The sequence below is a fragment of the Lepidochelys kempii genome, chromosome 5, assembly GCF_965140265.1.
Source record: "Lepidochelys kempii isolate rLepKem1 chromosome 5, rLepKem1.hap2, whole genome shotgun sequence".
NCBI lineage: Eukaryota > Metazoa > Chordata > Testudines > Cheloniidae > Lepidochelys > Lepidochelys kempii.
The window spans coordinates 80427923-80443553 of record NC_133260.1 but is presented as its reverse complement, the minus strand read 5'-3'; positions in this window follow the sequence as shown (position 1 = coordinate 80443553).

Here is a 15631-nt window from a genome sequence, read left to right as displayed (position 1 = left end):
GTATGGCCTACCAGCCTGTTGGGGGTGTGGACCACTGGGGGTCAGGGGTGGCAGCCATGTCAGGGACTTGGGCCTGATCCACTGGGTCCCAGCCCAGGGCCCTGTCAGTGGCGAGTGTGTCCACCACTGGGTCAGCGAGGATCTGTCTGCAACACATGGACCATCACTGGGACAATGGCTAGCCCCTTTCGGGCTACTTCCTACCATGTTACTCTTGGTGGCAGTCTGCGTGTCTTTGGGTTCCTCAGATGGTGCAACTCTCTGTAGCTCAGACCACCCTGGGGCATCCACAGGTAGCTGGGTGTCTTCTTGGGTCTCAGCACCTCTTGCTTCCATGATCCAGGCTCCCATAGTTCCTGGCAAGGAGCATCCTTCCTCTCCAGCAGTCCACCCAGACTGAGCTGGGCTACTCCATCTTATACTGGTGCTACACCTGGAGCATGCCCAGTAGGGACGTGGGGGCATAGCTTCCTCTGCCCACAGTGAGGACTTAACCCTTCCCTGTCCAGTGTGGGGTGAGTTCACCCTGTAACAGATGTAAAGTTGAACCTGTAATAAGTTGAAGAGCTGATCCCAATGGATGTTGGAAAGTCAATAAAAACAAAAGGAAGCTGGGGAGGGTAAATATCATTTGCTTGGGAGAAAGAATAGAAGTGTTAGCATGTTGCTAGGCAATAGATTTATAGATGGCAATTCCTTTGCTTTATTAAGGGGTGATATTTTTATTATTTTTGGGCAAATCAGAAGTCAGTTCTGTATGCTGTCTCTGATCTGCAAAAAAGACACTGCATTTATAAATAGAAAACATCGTTCTAGTGAAGGAAGAGGAGTTGTCACCTGAAAAAAACAGTTGTCTGACCATTTTAATCTCTCTATTTCTGACAACTTTTTGACCTTTCTCAATTTATATCATCTTAATAGGATTTGGTTTTGTCTGGATCCTTTTCTCAGGTCTTCACCATCTGCTGCCAATCCATTTAATCCATGCCATGCATGCTTCACTGGCACTTCCTGATGGAAATAGTCTAAAGGAAATGAGCCAGAATTTCTGTTATATAAACTGCAATGGTAGGAGGTTTTAAAAGTGTAGATTGGTAGTACACATTTAAAAACTGATATTCTTGCCAACTTTTCTTCTGATCAGAAACTTGTTAGTACTGCTGAATATTAGATTCTAGGGTACAGAAAACTCCTTCAGTCAAAGCACTGAGGCTAGAGACTGGGATGCTATGATCTTTGATTGTGTCTGCTCTGCATGAATAAACACAAAACTAGACTAAACTCCCCAATTTCTGATCTGGATTTTCAGGAGGGATGATTTGCTTGTTCCAAAATCCTGGTTCAGAGGGGATGTTCTCAGAACCTTACATTGTATTAATACAGTTTTGTTGTCAGACTCCATGAAGAAGGGAATATTTCTCATACATCTTGCATTACAGTGGGGAAAATGCTGATATAAAAATTCCACAGTTCGGATGGTTTTGAATTATCTTATCATGAGCAATATAGGCTCATAGTGCAAAGTGATGTTTGCTGATCCCATTAGGACTGAATCTGACCTAGGGACTAGAGCTTGTTATGAAACCACATGAAAATCACCTGGTTTTGTGTTTAATTACCCATTTTGAAACTTAGGCCAGGTTCAGTGAAAGATGTGGTAAGCTTCACAAACTTTTTTGAGACACCTTGAGGTAATCTGTGGTTTAGGGTTCAAAACCGAGTGAAACACAGTAGTTCTGTTGTGTTTGTTGTGTTTTTGTCCTTGACAATCAAACCAAAATTCAGAGTATAAATTCTCACATAAAGAGAAGGTTCACACCTTAACCTATGTTAACCTATGTGAACCAAAACTGCCAGTTTTGAACAGCCCATTGATTTGCATCAGACTTCGTGGTGGACATGCTTCTGAGTGTAGCATTGTCCATTTACTGTGCACATGAATGATTCATCCCTGTGTCATACTAGTTTCCACAAGTGTAATCCTGGGCACAGGGACCCTGGTAATGAACAACCTAGCTGGAGAGGAGTCAGAGCAGCAGAAGAAGTGGACCCCACTCAGTGACAGCCCATAGTAGAGTGGGGAAACACTAGTCTAGGCTGGGGATAAGGCAAAGGTGGCTGGGACATGTGTTGATTCAGACATTCTCTTGGCAGTCTTCATAGATGGGGCTTTTATGGGTCCCTAAGTACAACATACAGTTGCCCTCTTTGTGGTAGGTTGGCACTTTGAAATACCCACCCTCTCAGGGGGTGGACTGCATTTTCTCTGCAGTAACTCCCGATGGCTTACGTAAGTGCAATGTGAAATTCTGGTGCCAAAGGAAGGGAATGTAGCCTTGAGTGTCTAATCTAAATAAAGGTATGTCGAGTAGCAGCTATAACCAGCTATTAGACATGTACTTTCCTACTTGCAAACTCTGGCTAGCACAGCTCCAACTGAAAGGACTTGCCTCTACCAACAGCACTTTCTTTTAATCTGTTGGTTCGCAGGGGACTGTCTTTAGCAGGCAGCCTCAGTTGAATAAGATCAAGGAGCTCTGGCAGTTTTCATAGAGAGCCAGGAAGTCATTTTATAAACCAGTGCAATATACAGGATAGGTCCTGTTACCTGTTGAGAGGGCATAGCAAACAATTAAAGGTTAGCATCCTCTGGGGATAAATTGCTTTTGGGAGCCACTTCAGTTCACGTGTGAATTATATATGTATTAGTTGGGACAAACTTTCTTTTTTTAAAAAAATAACTAAAGACAAGACTTAGTATGAGCAAAGGCATAGAATTCCCCCAAAATAATTCCTAGAGCAGATCTTTTAGAATAACATCCAGTCTTGATCTGAAATTGTCAGTGATAGAAAATCCACTATGACCCTTGGTAAATTGTTCCAATGATTGTTCCAACTCTGTGTCAAAAATGTACACCTTATTTCCAGTCTGAGTTTGTCTAGCTTCATCTTTCAGCTACTGGATGAATGAGATCTAAAGATATTAGATAAAATATTTTAAAGAAAAGATATAAACCCTCATGCTTCTGGACATAAGACAGGGATTTCAGGGATTTCAGTTGTGCAAGGAAATCCAGTTTTCTGACATTCTGTCCAGCGTGTGTGCGTATGTATAAGTAAAAGCAGGGTTCTTGTGTGGCTTTAGGTTTAAAACAACAATCCCAAACAAAATACTTCATTAGTTAATAGTTAAAGTTGAGAAATGCTGTTACAAATATTTACAATACTATATTTTTAAATTCAAACATTAAAAGTTATGCAAATCCCAGCTGAGGTGAAGTATGCAGTTTTGTTACCAGATTTGACACACTACTCATTAACAATAAAGTGACCTTAACTTTGTCCCATTGTCACCCCAGCCATAGTTGTTCTTTCCTTGTGGTTTTTGTACTAGGGGCTCGATCCTGAAAGTCCCTATTCATAAACTATAAAATTAAAGTTTTAAAAGACAAGGCTGCTATAACGTATGATCTGTTATTTTTGGGTGAAGGACTTTTTTGTGAGGGCTTTAAAGACCGTGGTTGTGTTTGATACCATAGAACCTGTGCTCAGAAAATGGCTGTAGACTAAGGTGTGTGTTTGTATATGTTTCATGATATATATGTGGATTTGGGAGGGTGATCTTGGAGGTATTGTTGCAGTTTCATACCACAAGTGTATTTAAAAAAAAAAAGGAAAAAAGTAATTTTGGGCTTTGGGGGTTTGTTTTTACATAGGAAAAACTTAAACAAAAGTGTTTGAATCCAAACATTGAAAGTTTAAATTGCTGCTATATCACATAACTACCTTTTTAAAGAGCTGGAGTGAAAAATATTTTTAATTTAAAAAGTGAAGTTATGGTTCTGAGCATGCTCGGTACAGCAATTTTAAATGATTGAAGTAGTTTGATTTAATATACTGGATCTCCTTGAAAACAAGGAACACTTCACATTATACTGCGCAAGCTCAGAAGTCAGAACCTGATCACTTCCAAAGTGAAGAGCTTATAAAAAAAAAAGTGAAGTACTCTAATAATTTAAAATTACTCTGTATTACACATTTTCAGGTCTCTGATCACCTCCAAATTCAAGTGCTTATAAAACTGCTCCAATAATTTTAAATTGCTATGTGCAAAGTAATTTAAAATTGTTAAAGTGCTTCAGTTTTTTAATAAGTACTTTAATTTAGAAGTGAGGTGAGCAATACTCCAGTATAACTTCAAGAGATTATTAAACTCATGTAAAAATTTACCATCTGGAAAGAAAATTAAACTTTTTTTAAAGGAAGGTGTTAGAGTAACTGGGGGTGGGGGAGGGGGAGGACTAGTAGGGGGGTAGAAAAGAAATAAGGAGAAAATATATTCTCAAATCCCAGATTAATAGGCTGCTAGTAGGTGACTAGAAATTCTCACCTCACATAAACAGCTTAAATGTGGCCAGGAAACTTCCCTTAAAATTATGGCAATATGACAGTGACCAATTAAAGGAACCTATACAGCTTAGGAAGAGCATAGCTGATAGAGGAAAGCGCTCACAAGCTACTCGAGGTTGATACTCAGTTGATACACTGTATGTGTCATTTTCTGTATTGCTGTCGCATGCGCCATGAGGTTTCTTGACAATTTTGATGTGTAATTTGTTGAGTGTAAATTATATATATTCACACCATTGATGCACTTAAAATATAGTTTGGTAGAATATTTTTTTCATTAAAAGCAAGGATTCTTCGTAAAACTTATCCCTGCCTGTAACCCATTGATTTCAATGAGAATACTGCTCCAAGTAAGATCTTACTCATGTGAGGTTGTGTGGCAGGATTGTTCACTGGTTGTAATACACATTGGACATTAAAACAGCTTTGTCGTAAATCGATAAGGGCTTGATCCTATGGGGTGCTGAACTCCCACAACTCCAGTTCACTTTGGTGGGAGTCAAGGGCATTAAAATCATGCTGAATAAGTTATTACATCCTTCATGATTGTTGATACTGGAGATACAGAGTAAGAGACCAAAACAAAATGATGTTTTCCAACTCCAATAATATTTCTATTAACTGAGAGACAAACTCAGATGAAACCATGCAGAGCATATTTTGTAACGAAAGTCTAGGATGCAGAACAAGGACCAGGCATGTACAATGAAGAGGGGGCAATGTAGGCTCAGAACTTTTTTTTTAAAAACTGCAAATATTTTATAAAAATAATTAGCATTACATTAAGTCAGATGGATGTATGACCTAATTCTGCTCTCATACCATATTTTAATTAGAGTAACTCCATTGACTTTGATGGAATTACTCCTCATTATAACCATTGTTAATGAGAGCAGATGATGTCCTATTTGTTCCTGCTTTTCATGGGATTTGGAAAGTCTTCAGATGAAGAGCACACCATAGGCTAGATTCTCAATGGAGTCCATAGAGTTATGCACATTTGTATCACCTGAGGATCTGGCCCACATAATTGGGGTTAGTTGTGAATAGAGGTGGGTCTGAACCCAAATCCTTAGATATGAACACCCCTGACTTTTGAAAAGGTTTTGGAATCTACATCCTAAACTCTGCAACTGGTCATTGTATTTATTATGGAATGAACCAAAATCCTAGGTGTAAATACCCTTGAAATGTTGGGGCTTAGGCAAAGTTTAATATATGGATGTGATTTGTTGCAATGCAGGCCCATCTTTAGTTTTGAGAGATCCTCAGAAGTGGGTCAATTGCTCTCATTCTCTGGGGAAATACAATGCATTGAGAGAGATTTTATTTTGCTTACTGGTGTGAATTAAGCATCACTGCAGCAACTTGCCCCACTGATTAGTCATGTGCATGGCCTTTAAGGTGCTGAACAAAAAGATCAATACCCTGATTTCCTTTTCATGTGCCTAGACCATGACAATTAGGCCTTTTACTTTATTTTGTGTATAAAGAAGGAGGCAAGGTAGTGCTGCTAGAAAGAAAAGACTATCTCTCTGTGGTAAATATATTGACATTTACAAGCAGAGAACAACACGAAGAGAGTAATGAGAAATTTGACTGTTTTCTGTTCCTTCCTTAGCTTTCCAGCTTAGTATTGCTGCATCCCACAGTGAATTACTAGCTACAAAGAGAAGGAACTGTTTAGGGACTGACAATTGAGAGCATTTACAATTAGCTGAATTGATTAACCTTTACAAATGCTGCTACTTTACGAGGTTTTCTGACACTAGTTGAACAATATACCTTATTGATTAAACATACTCCTTTACGATAGCTCTGATTTGTCCACAGCTTCACCAGTCATAAAGCCTGCCTGCATAATAGCTGCTGCATGTTCTTATGAGAACTTGACACTGGAGACTGATTGGCATTATGTAAATAGCTCTCCCTGCCTGGAGCTGAGGGAGTCACACTGCAAAAACAAGGGAAGTAAATCTGTATTCCAGCTGCTCGTGTAAAGCCTGGTCTGTGCATAAACAAAGGGAGTTATCCTCTTTATATATCCAACCACTGCACAGGAGATACATTTTCTAGCCTAAATGAGGAAGATTGACAGCTAAATATAAACAAATAACTTAGGGGACATTATTTGTAACAACGTTTATGGCTTAGGTTACTGATGGCATATTGTTTTGTGTACACAACACAAAAGAATCTGACAGCAGAATTCTGTTTTGTGTTGACTAGTATTTCTGAGACTATTAAATTACTTTGAAAGCTGATTGTTGTTGTGGTGTTGGCCACAGGGCCCTGAGGGGAAGAGTTCCTAGTGATCAGTGTCCATCAAACAAGCTATGCACTTGGAAATAACGTATATAATTGTCAGATGGATGCCTTCCTAACCTCATGCCCCATAAAGCTGCATGAACACACAAAATACCACCTGTGGGGTTTTTTCTTCTTCTTTATTATTTCAAGGGACGAATTTTTGTGATCATGAAGGTTAATGGTCTGACAGCACAGGCTGCTACAGTGCAAATTCATCAACAGTCTCACCAGTGTCCTTAACACTCACTGTACCTGGAAAGACTATCTCCTGTGAGAAGGGATAGCAGGAACTTACATTTCTCTCCTGGCTCAAGCTGAGGCTTCTCCTGTACGGAGACTTCAATCCATGCTGAATTATATGTCTTGCTTTTATTATTTGATTTGTGGCTCAACAGGGACTGAATAGAGAACACCAAACTCATTTCATTAAGGACTGAAGGTGGATTCACAAATATATCCCAAGCAGTAAAAAAGCCACTGGCCTTTATCGCTATAAAAGAATCAGTAAGAATTAAGGATTTGGCAATTCTCCTTTTCAAGGATTGTGAAATAATATACGGATTGTCAGTTAATGTGGCATGACTAGCACAAAGCATTGAAGAGTTGTTGAATACAACTGTTAAAATGAAACATTTTTTAAAAAATGTAACAAACTGTAATTTGAAAATGTCATACATACCATAGATAATGTGAAAGATTCAACCAAGACTTTTATTTGCTCATGAATGACGTATTTTCTATATACATGTGAGTGTATGTGTACATGTACATTGTGTGTGTGTGTGTATAATCAAGAATTATATTCTGCATATAACAGAATTGATGTTACGTAGTGTATCACAGGAACAATGATGGCACTCGGCCATTTCTTTTCAGAGTAACTGCTGCCTTTTTAAAAGAAAAAAATCAGGGAGCTGCTGTAGCAAAGTCTGTAACATTCACAGCATGACAAACAAATTAGAAAACAGCAGATGCAGCACAAATTAAGATGTATTTAGCACAGCAGCCCATCAGATGTGTGAAAGTCTTTTGTATACCAGCTTTGCAAGGTTGATGTATTGCACTTTAGACAGCTGATAATGAACCCTTCTAGCAATTAGAGGTGGAAATACTGAGGATTCAAAATTCTGCTGTTCCCAGTGGGTTCAAAAAACAAAACAAAAACCAATCATACACACAACTGCAAACCCCAACGTCCCTTCCACAGTGTGAAATGTACTGCTTTTTGTTAGTGGTGGGTAAACAGAACAAATATTTCAGATTATGCCCATGTACCTCTGAATTTCTCCTATTTATTTTTACATCTAACTATAAAGTAATTGTTTGATCTTGTCATTTAATCAGTGCATATTTCTGTTATGTTATGTGAGGTTTTTATGACCGATACATATGGTATTTAGGGTGTCTTGCTTATGTGGTGCATTATTTAGTAATCTATGTGAGGACAATAATTTTAGCAGTCTAGTTTTCAAATAGCAATAAACATTTTAATGGTTTAACTAATTTACATCATTATGATTTGCATCATATTTTGCTTTTTCTTAATACTACTGTAGTCTCTTCTTCTTTCCTCTACCCTGCACCCAAACACAAACCATAAAGCGAGTTCTGTCTAGAAAAGGACTGCCGCATTTTGGTCCTTCATGTGGCTTTTATTCATGCATCTCTGGCTTCATCCTGGAAGGTGCTGAATCCTCTCAGCTTCAACTGAATTAAATGGGAATGGAATGCGCTCAGCAGCTTGTATGACTGAACCCCAGGAGAGCAGAATGTTGTACTGGAGCCTATATCTGTTTGCTATATAGATAAGAATAGTTTCCATTTATATTGGGCCTTTCATCTGAGCGTCCCAAAATGCTTTACAAATCATGGAGGTGCAACAGCAGCTCCATTCTTATGGCTGCACTGAGATTTGAAATTGAAGTAGGCATTAAAGCTCTCTGTTATGTATGAATAAAAGAGGGCATCCTCCCCAAGCTGCTAGTGATCACTCTTTTGGGTACAGAATGCATTTTCTGAGCATTTTAATTAGCAAATGTACTCTGTTTACATATGCTTATTCTAAAAATGGCCATTTTTCTCTGTGTGTGTGTGTGAGAGAGAGAGAGAGTGAGAGAGAGAGAGAGAGAGGGAGAGAGAGAGAGATTCTTTCGGCTTTTATTTGCAGAGCACTTCCACTCCTCTCTTCTCGCCTCCCTTTTGTTGCTGGAATCAAATGTTGAGTGTAGATGAGGGTTGTGCTCAGCAGTGCAGAGACAAAGGCAGTTCCAGACACTCCCAACAGGGGGAGCCAAAGCAAAAGTTCAGCTTCCCTGCTGTCTGTACACCAGAGAATGGAGGTAATGATGGTTTCCCAATTCCCAGGACAAAAGGGAGGAAGAGAGGACACTTGCTAATTTCCTCCCTGTCCAGGAGGCATAAGAAGGGCTGGAGGAGGGGAGCCCAACCTTTCCCCTTGGAATATTCTGGAGCGGGTATCTGCAACAGAGGAAGGTGAGAAGGAGGACCTGGGAAGAGGCAGAAGAGGTGAGGTGCAGAGAAAGGAGACAAACCTAGCAGCTCCATCTCCAGCCCCTGCAACCCAGCAGTACTAGCCTCACGCAGCCCATCAGCTTCCAGAAAACCCCACCGTGTAAGACTCCTACATCAGAGCTGCATTAAGGTGTAATAGGTGCTATAGACCCATGTCTAGGGCCGCAGCCCCTGGAGTCACATGACATCAGAATTTCATATTTCATTTAAAGACCAGTTTTAAAACTAGAAGCAAGTGATGTATGCTTGGGTCTGTCTACAGAGTAAAACCATAGAAAAATCCATTCATCCTAACTCTGAAACCTCTTTCCACTCCAAGGACGGTTAGGGTCCTTGGAGTTCCAGGGGGGTATGCCGCATATTGCCTAAATGCAAATTTGCCCTGGATACTCAGGATTACTGGTCCCCACCCAAAAAGTCTCCAGATTTTTTATCTGAAACTCACAAAATAGACAAAAATTGTCCTGTGACCCAATTTGGGATATGGTGGTCACAGGCTGTTTTTTCTATGATTTTTGTGGACTGAAAAAATGTTTGAGAACCACTGGAGTAAGCCTGTGAAGCTACAGAAGTTAGAATCGTACACAATTACAATCTGCTGTGAAGTTGAACTGCCTGAACGGGAGGGCCACATGCTTTAATTTAGTCTGACCTTTTCCCATCATTTGCGTTCTGGGGCCTCACTCTTTTACCCACCTGATTTGGGTCCTGTCACTTCAATAATATCCTTTCCTTGTGCATAAAAGATTGGACAGGAAAAATGCAGCTCTTTCTATCAAACTCTTTTGTTAATGACACATTCCCTACTAAATCCTGTTGTTTTGGTAGAATGAAGCATGATATCTAACTGTGACATACTGCTAGGTTCATTTCACTGAACAATTCTTTGAAATTGGAAAGGATAATGATACACCATTTTACTTTGAGGCATTTTTGTTAATCTTACTTATGATAGGGGTGAAGCAAATCACCTACCAGAGGATTTATCATAGTGACCTTTCGGTGCAAGCAAAGGGTTTGTCTTGAACAGGCTGCGTAGCTTTGAAACTTATTTAGCTTTCAAGCCACAGCTTTTGACCTTCATTTCAGTGCTGTATAATATTGGTAGTCATTAACAGTTACCACTTGATATGATAGTTTTTAAATTAGACCAGATTGCCAGCCAAAGCACTCTGATTGCATTTAATCAGGAAGTGAAGATGATTCTCTCTGGGCAAATGAGTTACCTTTACAGTTCTCTAAAGAGAAGGAATCAATTGGGTGAGAGTCTCTCTCAGCTCTAGTCTTTTGTTTATCTGTTTTCCCAATGATGATGATGTCCAATAAATAAAATATCAAATATAGCTTCACAATTTTGATTTTACAAAACAATGGCATTAAATCATTTTCTTATAAAGATAAAAAATAACCTAAATAATACGGTCTCTTTGGTCATTTTTTGGTTCACGTGTAGTTCATTTTTTATAGTTTTATCTTTCTGCGGATGGTGTTCTGAATGACCTCTTATATTTGTTTTTTTATTGCATGAATGCAAACATGCTGTAGCAGTTGAATATGCAGTAGTCTAGTAAATGGTAGAAAATAATCTCATCGTTGTTGTAATGCCTGTTTATTTAAAAGATGGAGCTAGGGAACTTACTAGCAATAGCGAAGTCTTCCTATACAAAGGTCAAAGAGACTAGAGAAGCTAGATATCTATATCTATAAAATATAATTTCAAATTATTCTGCTTTATCGCACCTTTTGTGCCTTTGCAGGTATTCTGAGGGAGAGAAACACTTTAAATATTTTTTTTTCTGTTTTGAACATAAAGGCAAAATCATGTCCTCCCACATAACTCTAGCTCTCACAGCTGTTAAGTGGACACAGCTGTGAAGTTTCCACCAAGTCATCTTGTCAGTGAGCCAGCAAGAGTACAGCCCTCTTACCTTATGGGATCCCCAAGGATCTTGGGAGTGACATCCATGGTAGGGACCCCTTGTTCCTCATGGCAGCACAGCTGCTCTCCCTCACCTTTGTACCTTGAAATTGTACCTTGAAATTGTAGAGCCCCAAATATATGGAGGAGCTGGGAAACATTTTTTTGGGCCTTTTCCTGCTCAACAAGTGGACATGCTTTATACCAGTTGCGAAAGGTTGGTTTTCCTCTGCAGTGACTGCTGTAAAAACTACTCAAGTTTTTATTGGAAATTTGTCAAGCTTTAATTTTAGCAACCATCCCACTTACACTGTGTGTGGGAGCGGGGAGGGGGGAGGGAATCAACAACATCCTTGCTGAAAATTGTCAGATCTACTCTGTAACAGTTCTATTGTGAAACCTCATCCCTCCCTAGTTCACTTACTAGAAATGATAAACTCTTCAAAGGGCCAGTGCTTCCTGGCAAGAAAACTAAACAAACCGTCCTCTCATCACAATGAAAATGCAGACACTTAACATATTTCCCCCTGTCTCATAATTGCAAATAGCTAATCATAATTAGGAACCATGCTGTCAGGAAAACCGCTCACACTTGGCACTAAAAAATAGCCTCATTGAGCTTGTAATTTTCCTATTTTGTATTCTAGAAACCTTTCTGAATCACTTGCTCAGCTCCCACTTAGTGTCTGCAGGGTTTGCTTGGAAGTACCACATGGACTCCTACAAGAAGTAACTCTTCCACTGACCCCTTTGAACTGCCACCCTCACACTTTTTTTGCCACTTTCTCAATGCTAATTAAGTATTAATTGCATACTATTTTTTCTGCCAGGTGTTGGCACGAGATGAGGCATTTTACCTCTTGTCATTCTAGTTTCCTCCTAAAATGCTTGCATTGTATGAACCTATCTGAAAATTATTTCAGCATAGCCTATTTAAACTTATGTCAGTATTTAAGAAATAACAATCCAAGTACCTAAGGAGGATTAATGATCAGTGGGGTGGAGATGATGGCCTGTAGTGTGGCCAAGGCCTATTCACCTCAGCGGCTTTTAAACGCCAGGAAGAGGCCCATGCCAAGGTCATTATTGCTATTATAATATAATCAAACATTTTATTAATCATTTCCCTGGAGTATTTTTTCCCCTGTTTTACATGTCATGATTTTCACACCATTGACATCTGTGTCACACATTTTCAGTGTACCTATTTCAAGGGATTAATGCTCTCTGTCAGTCTATCAGACTGAGAGAGTCTCTAAGCTGTAAATTGAAATACAAAGTGTCCACAAAGTAGGATAAAAACACGAGGAGTCCGGTGGCACCTTAAAGACTAACACATTTATTTGGGCATAAGCTTTTGTGGGTAAAAAACGCGCTTCTTCAGATGCAATTTCCAATTTCAGAGCTAATTTCTGTTTCTGGAAAGAGATGAATACTGACCTTTGATATTTTGGCAGCTCTCTGTATGAGACCAGTGCAAGGAGATTTATGCTAAACTTGGCCCTTTGATTTTGGAAAATCTAGGTGTGTGGGGTATGAGTGCCAATCTTGCATTATTTTCAAGTAGGCTATTTTGTTTAGCAGTGGAAAAAGCTATAACATATTGAGAGCAATAATTTATATTTTTCTTACCATCTACATTTTGTGACATTCTCCTATTTTTGATTGGCATGCCATTAGTTTTACACTATTAAAAATAAATTGCTATAGTATTTCCATCACATCCAATAATTCAAAAGCATGTCATCCACTGGTTTCTTTTAATGGCATGTATCACTATTCAGCACTATTGTAATGACATGTCTGCCATTTAAGATGTCTAAACCGGTATCTGTGTCTCCCAATATCTTCTTGTATTGTAGTTTACAGGGTACGGAAGGTGTTCGAATGATGAGTCTTAATGTAACCTGACATCATTTTTTTATCATATTTTTTCTTTTCATTAAATTGAATTAGAATTGTGCAAGAGAACAAGAGATCTTTGAAATTATCAAGTCTTGTATTATTTGCTTTTTCATTATTAAAGTATATTTTTCTACCCAAATTTGAAAGAGATCTGTGGAGATTTTTGGTTCTGCTATCTTACCACTGAAGTTCCAGACATTAATGACTTCCAAGACTGGGCCCAAAAATGACAGATGTATTATTCAGACTGTTCAATTAGATGAGGGGCCATTATGTGATGGGGAGGAACCAAAAAAATGTGCCAGTTGTGCATGAAAAGTCGTATTTCTACATTACATTGTCCAGCCTGCTGGCGTGTGTTGTGGTTGTATCTTTCTGCTTCTGCACTGCAAGTTTAGGACTTACTATTCCTGGTTCTTAGCAGTTGAAAGGAAATCGAATTTTCAGTTTCAATCAAAAGAAGGAAATTAAATCAGAGGAAACTTATACTCAGGTGAGATGTGCAAAATAAAACAAAATGCTAGCTCAGTAGTAAATCCATATGACCTGATGGTTGTCAGCTGGTCAGGGGTTGTCAAGGCTGTATCCCCACTCTGTCACTCCGAGTGCAGGAAATGGGGGCCCGCAAGGATTTTAAAAATTAATACTTGCCACTCCAGTCTTGTATTAAACTCCCAAGGTTACAGCTTCTCTCTGACGTTGGCTTGGTAAATGCTGCCACCACCCAAATGCAAAAAAACCCACCCTTTGAACCCAAGAAGGAGCACTTGGGAATTCCTCCCTGTGGGGTACCCTCAAGCCATTTCACTCCCCCTCTGGAGAAGAGCTGGAAAGAAAACAAAGGAGATTAGCTGTGGCTATCAGCTAATCAAACAACATGCACAAATCTCTTAGGACACCAAAAATCCAATCCCATTCTTAAAAAATGTAAATTTTATTAAAACAAAAAGAAAGAAAATACATCTGGAATTTAGGCATTTGCTAGATTTTAAAAGAGCAATTCCAAAAATTAAGCACCCAAACTAGCTTTCTTGGAGGTTCAGCTTGAAGGTTACAAGCAAAGAAAAACATCAGGGGTTAGAACAAAGGAGATCCACAAGCCAAAATAAGAAATAAACCTGATAGTATCTAACTAAACATTCCCTATTCAAATTATTCCTTCTGGGTATACTTTTTAATATCTGGTTCAAACCTTACACAGCATTTCTGCTTATAGCATTGCTGCTCCATGTTCCTGCAGCCCAGAGAATAACAGACAAAGGGAAAGTTTCTTTCCCCATTTTATAAAGTTCTACCCTTCTCATTGGCTCTTTTGGTCAGAAACCCACTTTTTTCCCTTTACTTGGGGGACTTTTAACCCTTTATAGGTAAAGTAGAGAACAGCTACCAAGAGGGATTTTACAGCTAACTGGCTGGCTGGGTGTCCATCAAAGGGAGCTATTCCCCCCTTTATTTGTCACAGGGGTTGTCCAGTTTGAAAAACGGAAGCAATTTTTAATATCTCAAGAATATCGTGTGTTGACCACTAAATGGTATGTCAGCAGTGCTATAATAATATAATAGCAAAGTAGAATGAGTGCATTTGAGCACCTAAAAGGCAGAAATTCTGTGAAGGGGTTAAAAAAAACTTCTGACTACCCACAATTGCGGAGTCAGTGCATGGTCAGGATTTATTGTTGTCTCCTGGGGATAAATTTTAGACAGTAGCTTTCCTCTTTCTATGCTTACAAATCTTGTATGTTATGAAGGCTATTTGTTTTTGGTTTTGGTTTTTTTGTAATCCCCATAATGTATAACATTATTATCAGAGAACAGCTTCAGGATAAATATTTCATAGATAGCATTCAATAACATGAATGTAATTCAGAATTTTATTTATCTTTTTATCTTTTTAGAGTAAAGGTGAAAGCATTAAAACCACTTGAAGATGCTTTTAGGTCCAATGAAAAAAATGTAACAAAGTTATTTACTTCAAAACTGAAAAAAGTAACGTTTGGTTTTTGGAAACTGACATTTTGGTGTTTATTTTGTGGTCAAAATTGAAAAATATTTTTGGTTTTGGCTGAAAACTTCTGGATTTTTTTTTTGTCAAAACCAGACATTTTTGCAGAAATTTCCGTTTTGATGAACGGCAAGTTGAGTGACGTAATATCTTTTATTGGACCAAATTCTGTTGGTGAGAAAGACAAGCTTTCAAGAAAGTCATTTTTTGTCAAAAGAAACACTTCAAATGAAAAATTTTGACCAGTGTAAAAAAATTGGGGAGAGGAACAACAAAGAAAACAAGTTAAATATTGATTAGCGAAACAAGGTGGGTGAGGTAATATCCTTTATTGGAACAACTTCTGTTGGTGAAAGAGACAAGCTTTGGATCTTACACAGAGCTCTTCTTCCTTCCTTCCTTCCTTCCTTCCTTCCTTCCTTCCTTCCTTCCTTCCTTCCTTCCTTCCTTCCTTCCTTCCTTCCTTCCTTCCTTCTTTTTCCTTTGGGAAATGTGTCCCAGCTAAGTACAATGTGTTGCAGATTGTTTAGCATAAGTAGTTAACGCATATTTCA